Below are 25,635 nucleotides of genomic sequence, written 5' to 3'. Positions count from 1 at the left end.
GTCTGGGACTAGGAATTTGCTTGTGTTGTTCTGCAGTGTAATTCATGAGTGGCTGACCACAGCACTCGAATAGTATAACTGGGAGTGATTTACATGCTGGAGGCTGTGTGTGAGCAGACCAGAAGTGGCTGCTGTCATGGCGAAGCAGTGTAAAAGGCACCCGAGGCTAGAGAATTGAGGGGATACAGCCATCCATCAGTCCAGATTGTACCCTAGACAATGTCACAGTTTCTCTCACATTTTTTACTTTTAAAATTAGTTAGTTAAATTTTTGGGTGTGTGCAAAAAAATCCTTCGGCTGGTGCTTTGCAGAGTTTCTGGAGCCATCTTGCCTCCTCCTCCTCCTCACATAGATTGGGGAGCAAGGGGGTTCTTTCTATTTCCTCTTCACTAGGCCCCAGGGCTTCTCCTATCTTTTTCTCCTCTGGGTGAAGTTTGTCCTCCTCCTATCTTCTGTAATGTCATCTTTGTCTCCACCACTACCTGTCCCCCAGCCCACACTGCCCCCCTCTCAGCCTTGAGATGATGTTCAGAGGAGAAAGAGAAGAAACAAGCTCTTCTAAACCACACCCTTCTGCAGTACGCTGGTGCTGTGTGGTCAGGAGTCAACTGCTGATTCTTTCCTGGCAGCTCTCTCTGCAGCCAGAGACTTCAAAGCTACTGGAGTGCTGGTGAGGGGTGGAGGGAGTAGTCTGAAATAGTGGCCTCTACTGGTGGGAGACCAAATTCCTCCCTCCTTCCCCCACCACTCCCTATTCCTTTTTTTAAAATACTGAGTCAGCTGCTTAGAACTGGATTTGGACACTGAGAACAGTGCTGGCCACACTGGAACAGTGGGCAAGTATGCAAAAAGTCAAACAAGATAAACTCTCCCTACTCTCTAGCTCCAAAATGTCTTGGGTTAGACTGGAATGGGTCCTACTGGGTTCTGGGGAAGTAGGCGGGTGCAAGCCCACCCATGGCTAAAGGACCCTCCCCTGGCCTATCAGGAGGATCCACTGAGCCCGGGAATTTGAATAATTATTGGGGGACAACAGAAAATATAACAAGGACAGGTGTGTAGGTCAAAGGGTCAAAAAAAGGGAAGCTGAAGGGAACACCCAGCAGAGAACCCCGGACAGTGCCCACTGCTACTCAAAGGTGTCAAGGGAGCCAGCCCAGAGGAACTCTGCCCAGATGCATGAACAGAGGGAGAATCAGAAATAGGTCCCACAGTCACAGAGAACCCTCTCAGGCAACATCCTCTTCCTGCTGTTGTAGATGACCACTTTGGCCATCGCTAGGAGGATTTTGTCGAGGAGATCCCCAACTTTGTGGAGCCATAAATAGACTGTGCATATATAAGAAGGTGGGGGGAGAAGTGCACCCGGAAATGCAGCAGTAGGTAAAGGAAGAGCCGGAAAAGGGGCTGCAACCTGGCACACTCTAGGTAAACATGCGCCAGGGTCTTCCTCATGCTGCAAAAGGGACAGATATCGGGGATGGGGGTGAACCAGGCCAAGTATATGCCCATGTTCATGGCTCTGTGAAGGAGCCACCAACCAATATCCCCGGCAGGCAGTGGGACTAAGGTGGAATATAAGCTGGTCCACTGAGGTTCCTCCTGGAATGGGTGTTGCATCCAGCACCATGACCATGACCATGACCTCATAATTATGCATATTCCCCCCACCCCCATCCCCCACACAATGTAAAAACAAGAACCCTTGGACCTTGTCAACATCTAGGAATAGCCCCAATTCAAGATTCGCTGCAGTTTCACTGGTGCTGACCCCAACATCCATTAGCACAATCTGTGGAAACTTCAGCACACTCTTGTCTATACTTCAGGGTCAGTCCCAGCGTGGCTACACCAGTGCTGGCCACTGAGTGCTGACTCATGGCTATTACCAAGTGTAGACATGGCCTACTTATCTGTGCTATGTCTGACCCTGATTCTAGTCTCATTGAAGTCAAAGGGGCATTAGCCTTACTTTGGGAAAGGGGAATAAAGGGCCCAGATTCCGCAAGGTACTGGGTGCTCTTGACTTCCACTGAAATCAGGAGGAACTCAGCCCCCGGAAGTATCAGGCTGTGAAAGCACAGTTCTACACGTAGAAAAGGAAAATGACTAAAAGGCTTCCATTTTGTTCCTATTTATTGCTTTTGTGTCTCAGCTCATGCAAATGTAATTCAAGACATTTCTATCCTTATTAGTTTACGTTCCATATGACTTCCTTTGCACAGCTGATTTCATGGGTAGCTGATTTCATGTGGTTTACATAGAGGTTTTGCAATGGTGGAACTATTCCATTTCGGGGTGTCATTTTTTAACTGAAATAGGTATACCAGCACAACCCCTGGAGTGACCACAGCTATACCAGTATAAAGATGCTTTATACTAGCTTATTCCTCTCCCTAGACAGGAAACCACCACCAGTACAAAGCACCATTATGTTGGATCATATTATGTTGGATCATATTAAAGCAGTTCTGTATTAAAATCACAAATGAGTTAGATTCCCCATAGTTTAAATTCCAGGGTATTACTAATTAAGAGGTCTCTTGGTTTTCGGTACTGTTTCTCTCCCTCTATGTGTGAAACTTGCAAGCTGCTAATTGTGTTAGTACATTCTAAGATAGAGTCTGTTCTCAAAGCAATTCTTTGTAACAACAACTACTCACAAAGAGAGAGAGACTCAAAGCAATACTCTGTAACAACAGAAACAGCACCCAGAGACTCCCCGCCCTTTTGTTGTATTCATCTTGCTTTGTTAACAATTGTGATTAAAATAGAGATAGAGGATGTATGTGGATGGATGCTTGGTGTGGATAATAACTGAATGATCAGGGAGGTGGCAGCCTAAGAATCCAGTGTCCATCGGCTGAAGAAGGCGTCAAGTGGAAATAACCAGAGGACCCCCGGAGGGCAGACTGGAATCCACCCAACAGCCTCAAGAATGGGAGAACCAAAAAACAAGATAACATCTGGCAGCATGAAGCCGTCAGGAATGTGCCATCTGCTGATTGATTCAGCAACAACATGATGAAGCAATTCCCATAGACTGGCATAGGAAGAAATTCCTATAAAAATGGACTCTAGAAAGTAAGAACTTTGGAGTCTGATTCTGCAAACCAACTTCCAGGAGCATCAGATGAGCATCTGACAAGGCCCTGCTCCCTCCTCATGTCCAGGCCACCTGGCCAGTGGCTTGGCATGAGCAACTCTAAGGCTGGTAACTATGATAACAACCTTGCAGAACCTGTGTGCATGTGTGTATGAATGAATGTGTGAATAAATATGAAATTGAATGGAATGTTATAGCTATAGCTAACTGCTTACTATGATTCTTTCTGTATTCACAATAAATGTGGCATTTTGCTGTTTCCCCTTTAATAAGATCCTGCTGGTTTTTATTTTATTGGTATAACATTTATACCAGTATAACTAGGTCTACCCCAGGAGGGTTGTCCTGTCTTTACATACTAGCACTGTTAAAATGGTACAACTTTTGTGGGTGGACAAGCGCTTAAGCCCCAAGTCTCCAACATTCAAACGAAAATATGTTTGTGATGTTTCCTTGTATAAACATTTACTTTTGTGAGACTGGGGAAATCCTGTTGTGCACTGAGAGGTGAGAGAAATTGATTTTGAAAAGGCTAATCTATTGGAGCCATCCTGAGCTCAGCTATCTGGGGTTCCGTGTTTTTCAGACTTCTGCAGCTGCTGCTGAGAGGCTCTATTTACAAATGAAAGGGAAATTCACAGTTCATTCGGATGACTCATTCCAAGTTTACTGGGTGGTTCACACGCCTGCCGGAACAGGAAGGCCCTTATTGTGCTCAATTGTTTTCCTGAATGCCTTTATGAACAACAGCAAAAGGAAATATTACAGTTTGGCATTAGGCCATCAAGCTGCTTGGTACTATATAGTGCTTAGAATGCAAAACAGACATCAACCGAGGCAAACATGTCCTTAGTGCTGCAATTATTTTTGCCGGTGTTTCAGATTAACTGTTGCTTTTCACAGCAAACTCTGCAGCAACTGGACTAAGAAAACAGTCACCTTTTTTCTTCAGTTGGATCATTTATTTTCAATACTTATTTCATGTTGCATAGCCACATAAGACAGCGTTTCTCAAATGCAATCACTATGGCTGCATGCGACCAGCAGGGGCTTTTTGTGCAGTCACAGCCTCCTGGGTAGTGATTGGGGCCGGGGAGGGCAAAAGCAGGGTTAACAAATATACAAATACCACTTTTCACAGAAAGAAAAGGAGTACTTGTGGCACCTTAGAGACTAACCAATTTATTTGAGCATGAGCTTTCGTGAGCTACAGCTCACTTCATCGGATGCATACTGTGGAAACTGCAGAAGACATTATATACACAGAGACCATGAAACAATACCTCCTCCCACCCCACTCTCCTGCTGGTAATAGCTTATCTAAAGTGATCATCAAGTTGGGCCATTTCCAGCAGAAATCCAGGTTTTCTCACCCTCCGCCCCCCCACACACAAACTCACTCTCCTACTGGTAACAGCCCATCCAAAGTGACCACTCTCTTTAAAATGCGTATGATAATCAAGGTGGGCCATTTCCAGCACAAATCCAGGTTTTCTCACCCTCCCACCCCCATACACACACAAACTCGCTCTCCTGCTGGTAATAGCTCATCCAAAGTGACCACTCTCCCTACAATGTGCATGATAATCAAGGTGGGCCATTTCCAGCACAAATCCAGGTTTTCTCACACACCCCCCCCACACACACAAACTCACTCTCCTGCTGGCAATAGCTCATCCAAACTGACCACTCTCCTTACAATGTGCATGATAATCAAGGTGGGCCATTTCCAGCATAAATCCAAGTTTAACCAGAACGTCGAGGGGGGGGGGAATAGAAAAAAACAAGGGGAAATAGGCTACCTTGCATAATGACTTAGCCACTCCCAGTCTCTATTTAAGCCTAAATTAATAGTATCCAATTTGCAAATGAATTCCAATTCAGCAGTTTCTCGCTGGAGTCTGAATTTGAAGTTTTTTTGTTGTAAGATAGCGACCTTCATGTCTGTGATTCCGTGACCAGAGGAGAGTGAGTTTGTGTGTGTATGGGGGTGGGGGGGTGAGAAAACCTGGATTTGTGCTGGAAATGGCCCACCTTGATTATCATGCACATTGCAGGGAGAGTGGTCGCTTTGGATAAGCTATTACCAGCAGGAGAGTGAGTTTTTGTGTGTGTGTTTTTTTGAAAAAAAGGGGTGGGGGGGTGAGAAAACCTGTATTTATGCTGGAAATGGCCCACCTTGATTTTCATACACTTTGTGAGGAGAGTGGTCACTTTGGATAAGCTATTACCAGCAGGAGAGTGAGTTTGCGTGTGTGGTTTTGGGAGGGGGGTGGGGGGATGAGAAAACTGGATTTGTGCTGGAAATGGCCCACCTTGATTATCATACACATTTTAAAGAGAGTGGTCACTTTGGATGGGCTGTTACCAGCAGGAGAGTGAGTTTGTGTGTGGGGGGGCGGAGGGTGAGAAAACCTGGATTTCTGCTGGAAATGGCCCAACTTGATGATCACTTTAGATAAGCTATTACCAGCAGGAGAGTGGGGTGGGAGGAGGTATTGTTTCATGGTCTCTGTGTATATAATGTCTTCTGCCATTTCCACAGTATGCATCCGATGAAGTGAGCTGTAGCTCACGAAAGCTCATGCTCAAATAAATTGGTTAGTCTCTAAGGTGCCACAAGTCCTCCTTTTCTTTTTGCGAATACAGACTAACACGGCTGTTACTCGGAAACTTTTCACAGAAACAGACTTACTAGCAAGCAAGTCTTTTTAAAAAAGCAACCAAAAAAGCAAAAGAAACAACAACAACAAAAAAGACAAGAATGTACATGGCACATTATTTGTTTCTATTCTGTTTAGGTCCTGTAAAGAACAGAGACAACTGTACATTATTTTTATCATTGAGTCTGCAACAAAATCCTACAATTTGGACATGGATATTTGTTTTTCTTAATGTTAATTAAGTATTTTAGGAAAAATTGTCATAGTAGCCACCAGCAAAAGTTGGTGGCCGCAGTCTGAGGCCACCAAAATATTTCTTGAGAGACCCCCTGACATAGAAGGTGCTCTGACATCACTGCTACAGAGATGCTACAGTGAAAAGACTCACAAACAACACCTTTTTTTACTGTTTACTCTGGAGAGTCAAGCACTATAACAGCAGAAACAGCCAGTCCATCTAATCTCTTAGCCATAGATAAAGCCTATAGTCCTACTCCATCAAATGTGACCCCCTGCTCCTGGCCTCCAACAGATGAAGTGGGGCATGATCCAAATACTTCTCTCACATCTGTGCAAGTTCATCCATGTGGATAAAATCAGACTCAGTCCACACTACAACTGGGCCAAGCTTTTGGCCAAAACTTTTCTTTTCTTTTCTTTTTTGACGGGGGGGAGAAGGGTGCTGAAAAATACAGATTTGGGGTAAGTGAATTAGGGTCAATTTTTTTTTCAATTGAAAATATCTTTTTGTTTTGAATTTTACTACAGTTTATTTTTTAAAAAAGTTTAAAGACCAAAAATGAAACAAAATATTTCCTCTCAGGTCAAACAAGAGGTTTTGTTCAACCTGAAACAATTTTTTTTCAATTTTTTGGCTCAGCCCCTGAATAGAAAAATTGATTATTCACATAGTTTTAATCCCCACTTTGTATAACTTTTAGTAGAGAGATATTGACATAAAGGGATACCAAAGTGCCCAGATACTACTGTGATGGAAGCTATACAAGAAGATATGTAAAAGAGAGTAGTCAAAGCAATGAGCAAAATGTTAGACACTTAGTGCTAGGTCCACAGTTGATGTACATCACCATAACTTCATTAACTTAAATGGAGCTACTCCAATTTACACCAGCTGAGAATCTGATGCTGAAACTACGTGGTGAATAATGTGGTCATCCCAAACACATGGCAATAAGAACTTTATAGCAGACCTCACGATGTATTATTAGTATAACAATCATGTAGGTCATAATCCCTAAAATCCAGGTTATGAGACTAAAATGAAAACTAATTTACAATTAAACAAGTTCGTGAGTTTCTGAAAGATTTTACCTTTTACGCTGACATTTTTCACCTGAATATTTTAAGTATGAGTGAAATCCCAGCCGCCATTTTGAAATCAGACAAAGCTAAGAATTCCTCCCCACATACATTGTAAAAAAATAAATAAATAAATAAAAATGTCAGAAATTTTCTTGATGAACAATGTGAGCTAGCTGACAATCAGCCTATGTCAATTTACACCAGATGAGGATCTGGATCAAGTTGTTTTGCTAGGTTTGAAAAAAAAAGTTTCAAAATAACAAAGCAGTGAAAATTTGTAAATGGGAGACTGACGATGCACAGTAGAAACTTCCAAGACATTTTGAAATGCACACATAGTGGCAAATCCTCCACCTAGTGCCCAGCCCAGGAAGGCAAGTCCAGGTCCTGGCAGATGTGTGCCTCCCTGCGGGCCCTGGAGCAATTCTGCCTGAGATTTTCAAGGCTACTGTGGATCAGCATCTGGAATAGCCTCAGTGGTCATTATGCAGACCTCTGTGGAGGATGGGGGAAAGGCCATCCTCCAGCCCCACCTCTCCTGTCACCTACACCATGCCCCACTCCCTGAGGGAACCCTATAAAGCATGGCTCTGCTCCACATAAGGAGGTCCTTACATGACCTCCACAAGTACTGCTCTCTCCTGCACAGTGGAACTGCACTAGCTCCACTGCCAGTTGGCCCTCCACTGCTGTGGAAGCAGGGGCAAGAATTAGCCCTTAAAGAGGGATATGGTGTGAACACATGTGCAGGTAGTTAACTGCACAGTTAGTTGGTTCCAGGACATAGTCAGCAGCTGAAGCCAGAGATCGTATGGTTAACTGGAGGGGTTCAATTGTTTTGAAGCAATGAGTGGTGGAGCTTACAAGTGAAGCAAGCTGATTAGCTGTAGACTTAGATCATACAATAACATTGCGTTTCTATAAGCCCAATAGCTCTGCAGCATGGGACTTGCAGTGAAATCCAAGCCAGTGCAAAAAGACAGTTCAAGGCCTATGCACCACATAGATTATTTTAAACTCTCAAAATAGGGTGTAAATGGGATTTGAGTGGTACCAAAAGTGACAGATGTTGTAACCTCATGAAGTATCTTTAGGCACCACTAGATGACATTTATGAATAGTTTATGTATGATTGTGTTTTACTCCATGGGGTGGGCTACCACAGCTCTTCCAGGAACTAAAAACAATGAAGAGGTGGGGATTAAGGTGAGTTAGAAAGACTGGAAACAACTCCAGAGATGGTTTGCATATATTGGTTCAAACTGGGTTTTCCAGAGACCAAAAGACAAAAGAAATAACTTGGGATATAAAGGCTGAGTTGAACTAACACAGAGTCTTTCTTCTGATTCAGCAAAAGAGACAGGACTTTTGGTCCTAAGACAACCCCCAACCCTTGCTGAAGAGGTAAAGGGATGTGAGCCTATCAGACTCCCCAAGTGGAAGGTGGGAAATTTATGGTATGTTTAGTAAGCATGTAGGAACTTGTATTGACAGAACAAGGAGTAATGGTCTCAAGTTGCAGTGGGGGAGGTTTAGGTTGGATATTAGGAAAAACTTTTTCACTAGGAGGGTGGTGAAGCACTGGAATGGGTTACCGAGGGAAGTGGTGGAATCTCCTTCCTTAGAGGTTTTTAGGGTCAGGCTTGACAAAGCCCTGGCTGGGATGATTTAGTTAGGGATTCGTCCTGCTTTGAGCATGGGATTGGACTAGATGACCTCCTGAAGTCCCTTCCAACCCTGATATTCTATGATTCTATTGATTATGTGTTTTCGCTATGAATCTACTTTCTGAAGAGTAAACGTACTCTGCTGAGAAAGAGCTGCATGGTAACTTGTAATTGTTGGCACACACTGGTCATGGCTCAGCTTTCTCACTGAGGGCTACCAGACAGACTGGCTTGCTGGGGATATCACAGTGTATGGAAGGGGGCTGTGTAGCCTTAAAAGTCCCAATTAGAATAGAGTGGGACACAGGTTCCTGCTCAGAGACAGGTGATGGCTGGATGCCTCAGACCTCACTGGGCACTCCTGGAATGAACTCTGGTGAGGGAATACAGATGTAGTTACCCCAAAAATGGAACTTGTGCAGGCCCTCTGCATGGGAATGAATTTCAGCCTTATTATACAAATTACAATTGGCCAAGTCTGGGGAACCAAGAAATGTGATTCAAGAAATGTACCAAACTCCATTGTAAAACTTCTAGAGCTTGCCAGATGACCAATTCAATGAATTACGGAGAGGTCCTTTAAAAATTAAAAACTACGAAAATTGAAATACTGTAGAAAAAATACTGTTGATGCAACATTAAGGTTGAACAATTGACAATTATACACTCAAAAGTCAGGAATTTCCAAAAATTTTGTTTATTTCCAACTCCAGAGACAGTGTTGTCTAGTGGTGAACTGGGACTCAGGAGACCTGGATTCTATTCCCGGCTCTGCCACTGGCCTATAGGGTGGCTTAGGGCAAGTGACTTTAACCTCTCTGTGCCTCAGTTTCCCCACATGCAAAATGGGAATAATGATATTGGCCTCCTTTGTAAATCACTCAGATCTGCTGATGAAAAGAGCTAGATATTGTTATCCCACAGTGCTAAATCCATAGCATGTCACAGGTATATTTTCTATTCCAGTTTACCTTCCTGTACTGTTTATTATCCTAATCCTACAACAGGATCTGTATGGATGGACACTTATGCCTGCCTGGTTCCCTTTGCAGGATCAGGGTCATAAAGGGATTTGTGCAGGCATATGCCTGCATGGGCTTCTTTGTAGGATTGAGGTCTTGATACATACTCTAAAACTGATACGCAACATGGCCACGTGGACATTTCAATTTAAATTGTAGATTGTGGTACATAAAACTTGCCATCTATATCTGAACAGTGCCACACAGAACTAAGGCACTGCAGTAATAAATAACAGATTCTACTAATGCAGCACACAATTATAGGTTTCAGAGTAACAGCCGTGTTAGTCTGTATTCGCAAAAAGAAAAGGAGTACTTGTGGCACCTTAGAGACTAACCAATTTACTTGAGCATAAGCTTTCGTGAGCTACAGCTCACTTCATCGGATGCATACTGTGGAAAGAATAGAAGATCTTTTTATACATACAAACCATGAAAAAATGGGTGTTTACCGCTACAAAAGGTTTTCTCCCCCCCAACCCCACTCTCCTGCTGGTAATAGCTTATCTAAAGTGATCACTCTCCTTACAATGTGTATGATAATCAAGGTGGCCCATTTCCAGCACAAATCCAGGGTTTAACAAGAACGTCTGGGGTGGGTAGGAAAAAACAAGGGGAAATAGGCTTGAATAGAGACTGGGAGTGGCTAAGTCATTATGCAAGGTAACCTAAGTTAATTGTATCCAATTTGCAAATGAATTCCAATTCAACAGTCTCTCGCTGGAGTCTGGTTTTGAAGTTTTTTTGTTGTAATATCGCAACTTTCATGTCTGTAATCGCGTGACCAGAGAGATTGAAGTGTTCTCCGACTGGTTTATGAATGTTATAATTCTTGACATCTGATTTGTGTCCATTTATTCTTTTACGTAGAGACTGTCCAGTTTGCCCAATGTACATGGCAGAGGGGCATTGCTGGCACATGATGGCATATATCACATTGGTGGATGTGCAGGTGAACGAGCCTCTGATAGTGTGGCTGATGTTATTAGGCCCTGTGATGGTGTCCCCTGAATAGATATGTGGGCACAGTTGGCAACGGGCTTTGTTGCAAGGATAGGTTCCTGGGTTAGTGGTTCTGTTGTGTGGTATGCGGTTGCTGGTGAGTATTTGCTTCAGGTTGGGGGGCTGTCTGTAGGCAAGGACTGACCTGTCTCCCAAGATTTCTGAGAGTGTTGGGTCACCCTTCAGGATAGGTTGTAGATCCTTAATAATGCGTTGGAGGGGTTTTAGTTGGGGGCTGAAGGTGACGGCTAGTGGCGTTCTGTTATTTTCTTTGTTAGGCCTGTCCTGTAGTAGGTGACTTCTGGGAACTCTTCTAGCTCTATCAATCTGTTTCTTCACTTCCGCAGGTGGGTATTGTAGTTGTAAGAATGCTTGATAGAGCTCTTGTAGGTGTTTGCGATACGACCGCATTTGCTCCAACCCCTCAGACAGAGACAAACACCTAAAAGAGCTCTATCAAGCATTCTTGTCAAGCATATCAAACATTGTGCCAGCAATGCCCCTCTGCCATGTACATTGGGCAAACTGGACAGTCTCTACATAAAAGAATAAATGGACAGAAATCAGATGTCAAGAATTATAACATTCATAAACCAGTCGGAGAACACTTCAATCTCTCTGGTCACGCGATTACAGACATGAAAGTTGCGATATTACAACAAAAAAACTTCAAAACCAGACTCCAGCGAGAGACTGTTGAATTGGAATTCATTTGCAAATTGGATACAATTAACTTAGGCTTGAATAGAGACTGGGAGTGGCTAAGTCATTGTGCAAGGTAACCTATTTCCCCTTGTTTTTTCCTACCCCCCCCCTCAGACATTCTTGTTAAACCCTGGATTTGTGCTGGAAATGGGCCACCTTGATTATCATACACATTGTAAGGAGAGTGATCACTTTAGATAAGCTATTACCAGCAGGAGAGTGGGGTGGGGGGAGAGAAAACCTTTTGTAGTGGTAAACACCCATTTTTTCATGCTTTGTGTGTATAAAAAGATCTTCTATACTTTCCACAGTATGCATCCAATGAAGTGAGCTACAGCTCACGAAAGCTTATGCTCAAATAAATTGGTTAGTCTCTAAGGTGCCACAAGTTCTCCTTTTCTTCATACAATTATAGATGTAAGTGCCAGTCCCATCTTTATATTACCTCAAATACCATTCTTTTATGCCATTTTTTAGAGAAAAGTTAATTGTACCCCTGTGGCTGTAAAGCCAGTTTGCCTTAGTTCTCATGTAAAATCCTTAGATAGACAAAATAAGAAAGAACAAGGCCCCTATTCTCCCATGTGAAGCATGCAGGAGGACCCCTGTGTCTGTGACGCTGCCTCCTTGAAGTCTTTGCAGGCACAGGGATCTGTCCATATGCACAACAGTGTAGGGTTGAGGTCTAAACTTTTAAAATGTCTAAAAATGACATAAAGCAGTTTTATTATATATCAGGGTGCCATTAGCTTAAGGTATAATATCTTGTGAACCTGCAGGGATACAAATACATGATCTGTTTGAAAGGTTGGATGGACTCCCATCCCACCTATGAGACAGAGCCTCTGAGAGGTCACAAGATTTTTTTTTAAAGCATTAGACTCTAAAATTATCACTGTCCCAGGTCTGAAAATTACAAGTCCAAGATTCTAGATGAGAGTAATTTAAAATCCCTTGTGATTTATATTTGATGGTGTCAAGGTTCCTTCCCCACTCTGAACTCGAGGGTACAGATGTGGGGACCTCCATGAAAGACCCCCTAAGCTTATTCTTACCAGCTTAGGTTAAAAACTTCCCCAAGATACAAACTTTGCCTGTCCTTGAACCATATGCTGCCACCACCAAGCATTTTAAACAAAGAACAGGGAAAGAGCTCACTTGGAGACATCTTCCCCAAAATGTCCCCCCAAGCCCTACACCCCCTTTCCTGGGGAAGGCTTGATAAGACTCCTCACCAATTTATACAGGTGAACACAGACCCAAACCCTTGGATCTTAAGAACAATGAAAAATCAATCAGGATCTTAAAAGAAGAATTTTAATTAAAGAAAAGGTAAAAGAATCACCTCTGTACAATCAGGATGGTAAATACCTCACAGGGTAATCAGATTCAAAACATAGAGAATCCCTCTAGGCAAAACCTTAAGTTACAAAAAGACACAAAAACAGGAATATACATTCCATCCAGCACAGCTTATTTTACCAGCCATTAAACAAAAGGAAATCTAATGCATTTCTAGCTAGATTACTTACGAACTTAACAGGAGTTGTAAGTCTGCATTCCTGATCTGTTCCTGGCAAAAGCATCACACAGACAGATGAACCCTTTGTTCCCCCCTCTCCAGATTTGAAAGTATCTTGTCCTCTCATTGGTCATTTTGGGTCGGGTGCCAGTGAGGTTACCTTAGCTTCTTAACCCTTTACAGGTGAAAGGGTTTTGCCTCTGGCCAGGAGGGATTTTATAGCACTGTATACAGAAAGGTGGTTACCCTTCTCGTTATATTTATGACAGATGGAAATAATTAAACTTTTGTGACAGGGTTTGTTTTTAATTGTGGCTCTTCCATTTTTTTTTTTCAGGTTTGGAATGTCAGAAGCAGTCCCAGCTGAGGTGGATTAATAGTGATGAGAGGGTCATATACACATTTTGCACCATTTATCATGTTTGTATTAAAACACTTATTACTTGAATACCATCATCACATATGTGGTGGATCTGAACAAATAATTTATTTGACAAATTTCATCTTTGTTCCTGTTTGGAAATTGTTCACAAGCCCATTATTAAATATATTAGAGAATTTTGCATCAAAATTATTCACAAATAATGTGCACGAACAATTCTTGGTCTGCAAATCCTTTGAGAGCAGTTTATTGCAAATATTTGCAAACTGTGTTCATGAGTTACAAAAGCCACCTTTTCAAAACAGCACCCTAAGATTTATATATGGAACCAATATAATACAAATCTAAATTGTATATTTATTTGTAATATTCTAAATAATCACTTCTCTCTTCATATCTGTGCTCGTAAAGTTTGAAATTTCAAAGAAAGAGAACACAAAGGATCATGAACATAGCTGAATTGAAATTTGGTTTTTAATTTGAATGAATATTCATAGAAAATTGTTTCCACTATGTGCTCAGTTTTGTTTAGTATAATCCCACAGGTGAAATAATAATATACATTATGCATGGAAAATTGTTTTATGTCATTTTTAGGGATTCCAAAATGTATTATTTATGATTTTCAACTCCCTCAGAAGGTTCTACCAATGTACTAATGGTAACTAAGACTTTCAGGTGAAGCGGTTTGAAAATCTGCACCAAAAAACAACTTTATAACTCTCTAAAAGATTCCTAAAACAGCTTTCTGTGGAACATATGGCACATATAGGGAATATGTAGTATAAAGTCATTATTGGCACTTGTTTGGGATGAACTGCATAACTCCCACTCATGAGTAGTATGGTCATCCCAAATTCATTACAGTAAATCTCTAGATTGCACCCCATAATCACACACACACACACACTCATACATGAGAGACAGAGGGTGAGTGCACACATGAAAGTCCGGTGATGTCTAGGGTTTTTTTATCAGCATAACTGAGATGGTTGCATCACTCAAATAGTAGAATCATGAGGAAATTACACTGGTCATCCCAGTTTATGGTGTACAGGTATGTATATGCATGAAAATATGAAATATATGAGAGAAGAAAGAAGGCCCTGACCAGAAGTATATAGTTTTATACTGGATTATTTACAAAAACAGTAAAATAAAAAAAGAAACAGACAAAGGGTCTACTCCTAAAAGGTGCCGAGCAGCTTCACTTTCCATCAAAATCAATAGGTATTGTGGGTGCTTACTCCCACTGAAGACCAGCATCAAAATCAGAGACTCAAAAATCTTTACCTAAAACAGAGGATACAAGTCAAGTCATCAAGTCCAATTCAATTCAAGTCAGCTCTTAGCTGCCAAGATAAGAAGCATCTTAGAGATGCTGTAGATGGACAGAAGTTTCTCTGGGTACACCAGGCTACTTATGGACCCTATCCTGAAATCTTTCTTTCCATGAATAGTTCCATTGGTGCAAAGGCTTTGATTCTCCAAGTCCTCATGAAACATACAGCAAGCAGCCAAAAAAGAAGTCAGGGGTGCTAGTCCTGGTTTATTTCAGTGTAACAGAGAACGGAAACTGGCCAAAAATCTGATAAGAAGTAGAGCAGTGTTACGAAAATGACAAAGTTTAAAAGATCATTAAATAATTGTACCCCTTCATTCCCGCCCCGGGGGTGGGGGGGGGGGGAGTGACCACCAAATATTAAATTGCAGGTAATATTTCATTTAATAATAAAGAGCTTTACAAATATGTCCACAAACACACAGAATATAATGGAAAAACTTGGTTCACTAAAATTGGTAGTGGGGAATTGGAGACGGGGGATAAGAAAGTGACAGATTTCTTAAACAGTTGCTGTCCTTCTGTCATTACAGGAAGGGAAGGGTCGCCTAAGTCAGGGATAGTTCATGGTATGTGGAGTTTGATAGTCGGCTGGTAATACATTTACCATCCATCTAATTTTCCCAGAAGAGTCCTGACCTTAGCTGACACTTCCCCACATTCCAAGAGGATGGCAAATGATCCTGACTTGCTACTGCATGGCCTAGCCATTTCAGTTTTGTTTACCGTTGTACCTGCATAACATTTTGTTCTGGGATGGGTTCCCTGTAGCAAAACTAGAAAATCACTCATTGCCAAATGCCCACAAAATGAAGGAATTAAACAGGGACTGTCATTCTGGATAGCATTATTTAAAGACTGCAGATTCTGGGGCAGACAAAGGGCCAGGGCCAGGTAACCTCCATCAGTTTAAAAGAAATGAAGCTGGAAAGGATCAAAATCAGTTGCTAATTGTAGACATTCTCTAGTGAGATGTAAGATTCCGGAGGACTGTAGACTGGCAAATCAAACCCAATAGGTTTTTAAAAGGGAGAGAAAAGGCACTGTGTTATACTAAACAACACAGCCCACTTAGATTAACAGCATTTGGGGGTGAATGTGGAATTTAGCAAGGCAGCATGTTGGAAAAAAAAAAACCAGCATGCAATTTGATTCAAGCCAGCTTATGTCAATTTATTTGGACCAAAATCTTGCTTAAGTTGCAGCTCTGCTCTGAAAAATGATTCTGTAACATAGCATCATTGCATAATGCTTTGGCACCATGTAATATTTTGTTTGCTTCTGTGGCAGCAGCTCCATGCTTTAAGAAATAGCCCAATCAGTGAGAGAGAGACTAAAGTAGAGAGATTCAAGCCAAGGCAAAGCTTTTACTGGTGATAGGCTCAGCAAAGCACTTAAAAGCAACTACAGCATCAATGGCAAAAGTCATTTTCCACACAGTTTAAGTGGCTATGCATTCAGCTACACAGAGCCACTTACACCACCTGCAACAGTACTGGAGTCTGGTGAAACCCAATAATGTTACATGGTGTTCCACATTTATTGTCTCTTATTGATTTCCATATCAAATGCACTAAGCCTCCTTTTGCTAGCCTTGGAAACAACCTGGGATCTGAGAATCAACGTGGGCTCTTTCCTTCTGATGTATCACAACTAGTAATGAAGGTTTGTAGGGCAAATCACAACAGCAGTTATATCTGTGCATCTTTAAGGTATGCCCTCAGTGACACCTGTGCAATCTCAGGGCTGTGCATGTGTGACTGACTGGAACTTAGCAAACAATTCTGTTGAAGATTCACAAAACAGAATAGAATACAGATTTCTTTCTCTAACCCAGGCTCTAAAGTGTTAAATGGGATTAATGAAGAATGAACACCTCTTTGTCACTAATATCAAGAAGTAGTTACATACAAAAAGCAGATCCATTGGGTGGAGGCATCTTTTATCTTAACGATGTTTCAGAGTAGAACCATAACTTAACCAACTGGTTGGAAATTCTCAGTTAGTGACTAGTATGGAGACAAGTACTATGGATGTTTTATAGGCAGAGGTTTTCAGAGAACTGAGGTTTTCAAACCTGACAATGTGAATTTAGCCAGACGTTCCCACTCAAGCCAATGGAAGTTGTGGGGACAAATCCACCTATGCAGCTTGGAAAATACCAACTATACATTTCCTCAAAATTATCTGAGTGGTGACCTTGAGGTTTACTATCTAAACTCACCCTACAAAAGGAAACATTAACTTCTCACAAAAGAAACTTATTTCAAAAATTGGAACTATAAATTGTAAACTCTTAAAAGAAAGAGCCAAACCTTTGCCCTAAAAACTCAAACCAAAATTGTGGTGGTGGTGGTTTGTGTGGTTTTGTTGTTGGTGGGATGTTTGGTTTGGTCGGCAGGTTTAAGATCTGCAAAGATTTGCTTAATCTTTTTTACTTCATTTTTGTGTGCCTCTGGACTTTCTGGTTCTTGCTGAAAACAACCAAGATACTTCAAGAGAGGCTTTTTTCCATTATATTTCTGGCCAATACAGAGGGAGAAATTTCCCGATCTGACAAGGATTTAAAAAAAAATTAAAAGTATCAGACTGTTTGGGTGCTTATCCAGCTAAAGCTCTTACACCAGGTATGACTGCCTGTGATAGACCACACTGATAATGCCACACTCTTGCAGGGCAGACTGCAAGAAGTAGGGCAGACAATACCCTAAGCTAGTGGTTTACTCTATAATTAGATTCACCAGACCAGTAACAAAAGAGCTTCTGCAGTACCACGCTGGTTAACAAGAAGCCAAACACAGTTCCCTTTAGGCATTCCAGCCCTTAGCTCCCATCCAGGCAAGCCAATCTAATATAGTGAGAGGTTATTGAAAACCCATTTAATCATATGAGAGATTCTTTCTATCCCCAGGTCAATATGAATCTCAGACCTTTCCCAAATATCACAATGTCAGCCAATCCTTAGTAAACTAACTAAAGATTCAATAATAAAAGAAAAGAAGAGAGTTATAAATGGTTAATAGATCATATACATACAAATGATTGCAAAGTCCTTATATCAGGTTTGTAGCAGTGGTGAAATAGACTGCTGGCTTTAAAAGTATCTCTGGCAATTTCCAAAAGATTGGAAGGTGCTCAGTCCATAGTTCAAGGTGCTCCTTTTAGTTGTTAATCCACAATCCAGAGAATAAGAGCAGGAAAGAGGCACCATGGAGGTGTCTCGAGTGTCTTTTTATATCCTCTGTCATGTTCTTAGGAATGTATTGTTCCAAACAAAGCCCTGCCTATGGAAAGTTACTGACCAAGATCACATGAGCATATCACATGCCCCTACATGTTTTGCTGAATCACAGGGGATTGGCCATTGGCTCCCCACTGTCTGAGGCATCCGCAGCGAGACCTACTGGGCAGCATGAGAGCGGAGTGTCCTTGATGGTCCATCAACACATAGCTGTCTAGTCCAGATGTAAATTCTGTCTGCGGGGTGTCACCCAGGAATACAACACATGTTTAAGATACAAATCCATAGCCAATATTCATAACTTCACATATAAAGATGATACATGCATATAAACAGGATAATCATACTTAACAAATCGTAACTTTTCCATTGACACCTTACACGATATACGTTGTACAAGATTTGTTGCAATTGTTTAACAGTCATAGAAACAATTATACAAATGGTCATCTTTCTTATACACAGCATCACACCAAGCTCATTGTTAAACATACAGATGGAAAAATAACCAGTAATTTCTCTGAGGAGGTTTCTTGCCTATAAAATGTAAATTATTTCAAGAGAAAAACAAATGGTACATTTCAAAAAGTTTGCACATGATACAGCAAGACATGAGTAATAACATAGCCATATCTCAAAGAAGTCAATCACTATGACCTTTGTATGGAAAATCCCAGTTGATGCAAACAAATATCTTCCCGCAATGCATTACAACTACAGCTAGTAGGAAAATAGTTCTCCTGTCCCACAAAAATTTTCAAGATTTCAAAAAATTTTCTGTTGCACTTTGGAAACAAACCTTCTGAAGTTTCCTCCCCACACACAAAACACCCACAGATGGGGGGCCTCCAAATAGCCTTGTATTAGGAAATCCCCTGCAATGTGCAAGACCCAGGTTTGAATCCCCACTCCAGTTGATTTGGACAAAGATCTTGAATATAGGCCTCCCAAGACCCAGGTGAGTGCCCCCAAGCTTTTCTGGTATCTGTCTGTCTGCCTCTCTCCCTCTGTGACTAAATATTCCATCCTGTACCTCAGAAACCCCGCTTGAAAACTTTGTTGAACCTGCTACATTCCTGCACCAAGTTTTGGTTTCGACAAACTGGCATTTTCCAACAAAAAGCATTCTATCAAACAATTCCCAACCAGCTCTAATTAAAACTAACTCATTTATTAAACCAAACAGTTTAATATAAGTGATATTTCTAATCTTTCACGAATGGGGTAAAATATGCTATATTTTCTCTCTCAAGTAACTATCATATAATGGTCTTTTCAAGTAGAGCTGTCATTGTGGTTTCCTGGATTTCCTCAGCCTCTTTGGAATGCTTGTAAATTCCCATGGCTGATAGTAAGCTAAGAAAGGAAATAAAAAATAGTAAATACCACTTCAGTGGTGTAAGCCCTTTTCTTCTTGTTGTTTTTTTTTTTTTTTTTTTTTTTGGGCTGGCGATGTACATTAGGAGATCATCATCAGCTTTTGCACTAACTTCAAAACAGTTCCAGCTGGGAAACCATTCATGTGTCCATTTTGCACCCTCAATTATACTCTTACGCCAACTCAATCTTCACTGAAATAGATGCATTTTGTTAGACTAATTGTTGGAGATATTAAAAGGATCTGAACGGAGAGTTTATTTTACAGAAGTACTTGAACAAGTCAGTCTAGTAAATGGATACAGCAATGGGGGAGGGTAGAGGAAATCACTCTTTAGTGTCTTATTACCTGCTACAACTATAGAGTGGAATGCCTGAAAGAGAATAGAAGGTAAATCCATTGTACTATTTCTATCTGCAGTAACTGGATATTTAATATCTGCCATTTATTTTTATTCATGGATATTTTATTAAAATTATTAATTGAAAAATACTTCAAAAAGGAAAACGAGATACATATAAAAAACATACATAGATACTTCAGAATAGAATGATTAGACATCCAAATATCAGACCCTTATTCTGACCACAGTTACATTGGGTTTTTCATTCACACAATATACTGAAGTAGAATTGCTTCTGAATTATACTGCTGTAAATGAGATCAGAACAGAGTCTGTGTGTTTGGATATTATTGTCCTGGAGAGAACAGAATATATGACAATCCTGATTATTATAAGCCCAGTTCTCCTCCCCTTATACACACTGAGTTGTACATTATTCCACAAATGGTCCCAATACTTATGAAGTAAAGTACTACTTAATGTGAACAAGAATGGCAGAATCAGACCCTACTTGTATAGGGCAAACAGATGATCCCAGGTTTTATCATGCTTCCAAGAGAATATTTGTTATGAAGAAATTCTGAATAATCTACTGCCCCTGAAGAAATGATGACTTTGAAATGACCCAGTAACAGGACTCAAAGCTTGCAAAGGGATTTGATAAAATGTAAGCATTTAAACTGCTCACAGCAGTTTAATGAGGGGTTCAAAAATCAGGAGTCACATTCAAAAATAAAGTATATACAGGACAAAACTATTTCACTCAAGGTCAGAGTAATAAATTTACGGAATTAATTGCCAAATAAGATCATGGAAACAAGTACTGTAGTATAAGTGGGAGACATCTTGGCACTTTTATGGAGAGAGAAGGGATTAAAGGATACGGTGACAGAGCAGAGAACTGGGGCTAAGATAAACTTAAAGGGGGACAGGATTTTTAGGTCAAGTGGTTTCTTCCTTTCCAGCCATTCCTTTTATGTCCTTATTCCCATGTCAGCTTGAATAAACAATTACTGGAGCTTAGATGAGCAATGGACCGCTTCCATACTGTAACGGGGCTGAAGAGGTGCTATCTTTTCCTTCACTCCACTATGAAAGTAATGGCTAACAAACAGGAATAGTCTTATTGCTCTTTATAGAATACTGTACCTTTGACCTGCTCTGATTGATTTCAGGTATAAGAGTATCTCACATCACCTCCTTCCTATAACCTTATCCTCTTCAGTCCCATTTACTTGCCATCACTCAGCTATCAGGGAGGCACAAATAAACAATGAAAGACAGAGCACAATGTTACAAACCACAATAGCTGTCCTAAATTACACTTCACCAGTGACACCGGTGTTAAAGATGACATTATATATATATATATATATATATATATATATATATATATATATATATATATAAACTCCACATTCTTTTCAATGTTGTATGTGATAAATCCATAACAACATCGGGAAAGTACTGGGTTGTGTGTATGTATACACACACACAACCCAGTACTCTCCCGATGTTATCATGGATTTATCACATACAACACTGAAAAGAATGTGGAGTTATCAAATTTTCCTTCAAGTTGAAAAAGACTTCACTTCAGACAATCATGCCCTGTTCTGTCATTACAAACTGTTTGCTGTCAAATAGGGTGCACAAGATGTCAATGGATTTAAATTAGCAGCTACAGATCGGTATAAAATAGATGTTTAAAGGAAGTAAATATTAAAGCAAGTTTGTAACCGAAATTCCTGATATTTGCTAAAGAAAGTGTCTTCTGGAACACATTCACTCTTCAATATTTTTATATACTTTCCTTTGCTCCTGTGCATAAATTGGAAGAGTCTATACAGGTACCTTCCCAACTGGCATTGTACTGCCCTATCCTCAGGATATGCTAGAAATCCAAATTTTCCATTACAATGGCTTGCTGCATTGTTGGATTATGTACATTATTGTTGCTGTGGTGTTCTAATCTCTCGGTCTGACACAATCAAAAAGATCTGGAAGTGCTAAGAAGGGAATGTGTCCCAGAACTAGGCTTATCAAGACCCACAAAAAGATATAGTTAGGTTCCCCCAAAAGTCACACTTACTATATTATATATTAGTACATTGACAGAAGTATCTTGACCCTGACTTTTCTCACAAAGGTTAAACAGAACCAAACCTTTTTGAAGACTCAGATCAACTTGGTATATCGCCACCTCGCCCAATCTGTTCCCAAAGACCCTTCTTGCATTTGCTGATATCCTGGAAAGTCCACATCTGTGTCTTAGCAGACCTGACATTCTCTCTTGGGCTGACTGCTGTCTCAAATTTTGCATACTCTTGGCCTTCCCCCAGGGTCAGAGGCACGTAATACATTTTGCATCTATCGAATACTAGGGAAGTTCAAAAGCACACAAATTATGAAGTTGATAACCAAGATGGAAGATGTGCCAAGCTTCTTCAAACAATGCAGAAGAACAGAGGCTAGGGTGACCAGATATCCCAATTTTTTGGGGCAGTACTGATTTGGGGGGCTTTTTCTTATATAGGCACCTATAACCCCCCATTCACTGTCCCGATTTTTTACACTGGCTATCTGGTCACCCTAACAGAGGCAGTTGGTCCAGATCAGGGCCTCTTCCAAAGTGGGAAACCAGCAGGGTTTGTAATCAGGTCAGGAAGTCTGGCTAGGGAAAAGGAAAGGAAAACTGCAGGAATTATTTGGATTTTCAGGGATTATACAGACCAAATCTCTGAACCTTTTGAGCATCACCCATCACTATAACTTGTTCTTATCCTAAAAACAAAAAAGATTAGAGAAACAAGTCTCCTGTGCTTCTACTTCCAGAAACCAGAGCTGGATTAGGGTGTGTCACTAATGAACATTTATTCAACATTCTTTTGAGAGTCGATTCTGGAACATAAGAATTTCCCAAACCCCTTCAGTTTTCAGTTACCACTTACAACTGATACCATAATCTTGGTATATTACCTCCTCCATTAAAAACAAAAACAAAAAAAAACATATATTCAATTCTTTTCCATCTCTTACTTTCTTAAAAACACAGTGGAGTCACCCACCGCTACATCATGTCTGAAATTGTCCCTGATTTCAACCAAATTACACTTCCTTCCACCAGATCTGAATTTGACTCCCGATTTCTTATGGTATCACACACAAACATCATATTGATACAGTATACCAAACCTCTCTAAAACTTCTGAATGTAGCGTGCATTATACATGTCTTATCAAGAACATTTATCATATTTTTCAAATAATAAGATATATAAAAAACTCCTCCCCCCAAAAAAAACCTAACAGAATACAGTGGGGATGATAAAAAGCCAATTATCACAAGATGTAGACTATACACCGAGTACTGTGGTCCTGATTCAGCAAACACAAAGATGTAACTTTGTCTCAGCGAGACTACTCATGTCAGCACTTAAGCACGTGTGTGTTTTCAAGATCAAGGCCTATGCCAGTAACTTAGTTATTCTTTCAAATATAATTTCCTCTGACTCCTTCCACACAGTATCTCTATGTTCAGATAATTTGTATCATTAAAAAGAGTTGAAGCCCAATAGTCAACAATGAGTCATTTGGATTTAGAATTCTAACTGGTTGCGTTATTTGTATGTCAATGAAATTACACACAAAGGCTAATCAGTTTTCTTATGCTTCCCTTAGCAGCAGGCAAATGAGATGTTGCTACAATCTCGCTGAAAGGTAAAAATGGTAGGACAGTAATGTTGATGGATCTGAGTTGATGCAATTGATATAAGAGTAAAAACAATTACTGGAGGTTTCCTGACAACTTGCCATGACAGAGAAATCTCAGAAAGACCTCCAGTTTCCTGGTTCAACGGTTCCTTTCAGTTAAATGGGGAAAAAAAAATCTTAGAAGGCTTTTCATGTGACCAGAAATAAGGATTCTATAAAGACTAAGTGTTAATTAATTCAGGCAGGTGAGGGAACTCAGCTGGGACAAGTCCAGAAATTCTGTTCTGACAAGGTACATCTCTACATATTTGAAGGTAATTTGGGTTTAGTTGTGATAGCAAAGGACAGGGACCAGGAGGGCTATGGGCTCACTTCTCAGTTAACCCACACACTCATTGTGTGACTTTGGGCAGGTCATTTGACCCTGTAACATCCCACCAGCCCAGCTGTAAATTGTGGGGTAAAACCGGACCTCACTCATAACTAGTTGCATTTTCTTATTTATTTTTTTTTCCCTGAAGATTTCAGACCACTCTTCTCTTGGCTCCTGATTATGTAAGAATATATTTCAAAAGCAGTAATGATTCTGCAGTGGCTAGTTAAACACTACTGTGGGGTTGTTACTTTGTTTGTTTGTTTCTTTGGGGTTGGGGTTTTTTTGGTTGGTGCTTATTTTTTTGTTGGGTTTTTTTTTTTTTTTTTTTTGGTATCTGCAAGGTTAGTCCTTTAACAATGGCTGCTGATGGATGCTGCCCCTGTTATAACTCCTGTCATCCCTGCTGCATTTGAGTGAGAGAGCAGGCAGAAAAAAACCAAAGTGAATGAGAAGAGAGATTATGGATACTGTATAGTAGTGATGGGCGACTAGGCTGATGTATGGAAAATTTTCATATTCTAAATGTGGGGGGTCTAAATTAACAGATTTTAATTTGACCCCCACAACTGAATATCATCCAGCTCCCACATGCCAGACAGAACCTCCCCGAATCCAGAAATCCCACTCAATATTTCTTTCATCTAAAGACGGTTTATGGAGAAAACATGCTACCAGGAGTAGGCCAGTTGACAACCCCTGAGGAGTCTAAGAGAAAGGACCAGTCAACTGCTGCCCCAAAGACTTCTGTAGCGATGAGGGGCTCAGCGCCTTCAAGTCTTCCCCTAGAAGACGCTCCTTAAGTAGATGTGGGCGGATGGGAAACCTGGGCCTTTTGAAGGGTTGAGATTCAAGAGGTGAAATCTAGAAACATGTGCAGAGATGTGAACACACTCCACACCTCTTCTTCACTCCCTTCCGTAAAGGCTTAAGGGCGTGGAGTAACCACAAGGATAGAGGTACATGATGTGGCTCTTAAGTCCCCAGGAAAAGAGAGCCCCAAGAAGAGAGAAACTTTGCTCTGCCTCTCTTTTAAGGAGGACAAGCAGTGGGGCCACAACAGAGTTTTTTATTCCACATCCCTCTGTCTTACCTTCCCTACCCTTCAGGACTTGGGAGCAAGGAAGCGATCCGCACCTATCCAGATCCAAGGAACATGAAAGGAGTGGGCTCTGCATTCTCACTTTCCCATAATGTTAAGAGGTAAGTGGGATCAGGCACTGGAAGAGAAGCTGATCCTCTCATCCAGCTGAATTCAATTTGCACAGGTCCTGCTACTCTCTCCTGAAGGCAGCTGATCTTAGGCTTCAGAACTGCTAACCAACAAATAGATCATATATAGATTGAATTATACATGGGCCAGATTTGCCTTGCTGAATACAATTGATATTCATGTTATTCAGCCTATTTATGATTGGTTCATTCATCTGTAATACTGTTGCATACACTCTAGCAGTGATGTTTAAAGGAGTGGCTCCATAAATCACCAAAAGGAGTGAAAATAATAGTTAAAATAGTTTAAGCAATTTCCTGGAAGAAAGAACTAGCCTCATGAGGCCTCCATTATGTAGGTAAGAAGTGACTATCTGTAGCAGGATGGTCACCCCGCTCTGGTTAGGAAGGGGTTAAAAGCAGCCAGGGGAGGCTGGTTGGGTAAACAGCCACAGGTGCGGCCACACCCAATTAGGGTCCAGCTGACCCTGATAAAAGGGCAGGATGAGTGCATGAGAGAAGACTCTTGCTCCAGCTGAGAAGTAGAAAGGGCCAGGCTGCCTGGGAGAGCAAGCAGGGTACCTGAGGCAGAGTTGAGGAGCTCTGACCTGGTGAGTCCCCAGGCTGAGGCCTTGCTAAA

General features: G+C 41.0%; 2 long non-coding RNA genes across 2 annotated transcripts in view; both read right to left on the bottom strand.

Moving 5' to 3' along the window:
- The window catches only part of LOC125642939 (uncharacterized), a 421,578-nt gene that overhangs the window by 352,997 nt on the left and 42,946 nt on the right, over positions 1 to 25,635 (bottom strand). The window lies entirely within an intron of this gene.
- On the bottom strand, positions 14,926 to 21,016 carry LOC142073182 (uncharacterized). Its single transcript, XR_012669894.1, has 2 exons — positions 20,847 to 21,016; positions 14,926 to 19,332 (listed from the first exon to the last, which is right to left on the bottom strand). It is a non-coding gene; the product is annotated as an uncharacterized LOC142073182 (long non-coding RNA).

The sequence above is a fragment of the Caretta caretta genome, chromosome 9, assembly GCF_965140235.1.
Source record: "Caretta caretta isolate rCarCar2 chromosome 9, rCarCar1.hap1, whole genome shotgun sequence".
In the NCBI taxonomy this organism is placed as follows: domain Eukaryota; kingdom Metazoa; phylum Chordata; order Testudines; family Cheloniidae; genus Caretta; species Caretta caretta.
The sequence above is the reverse complement of the archived record's forward strand: the minus strand, read 5'-3'. Positions and strand labels throughout refer to the sequence as shown.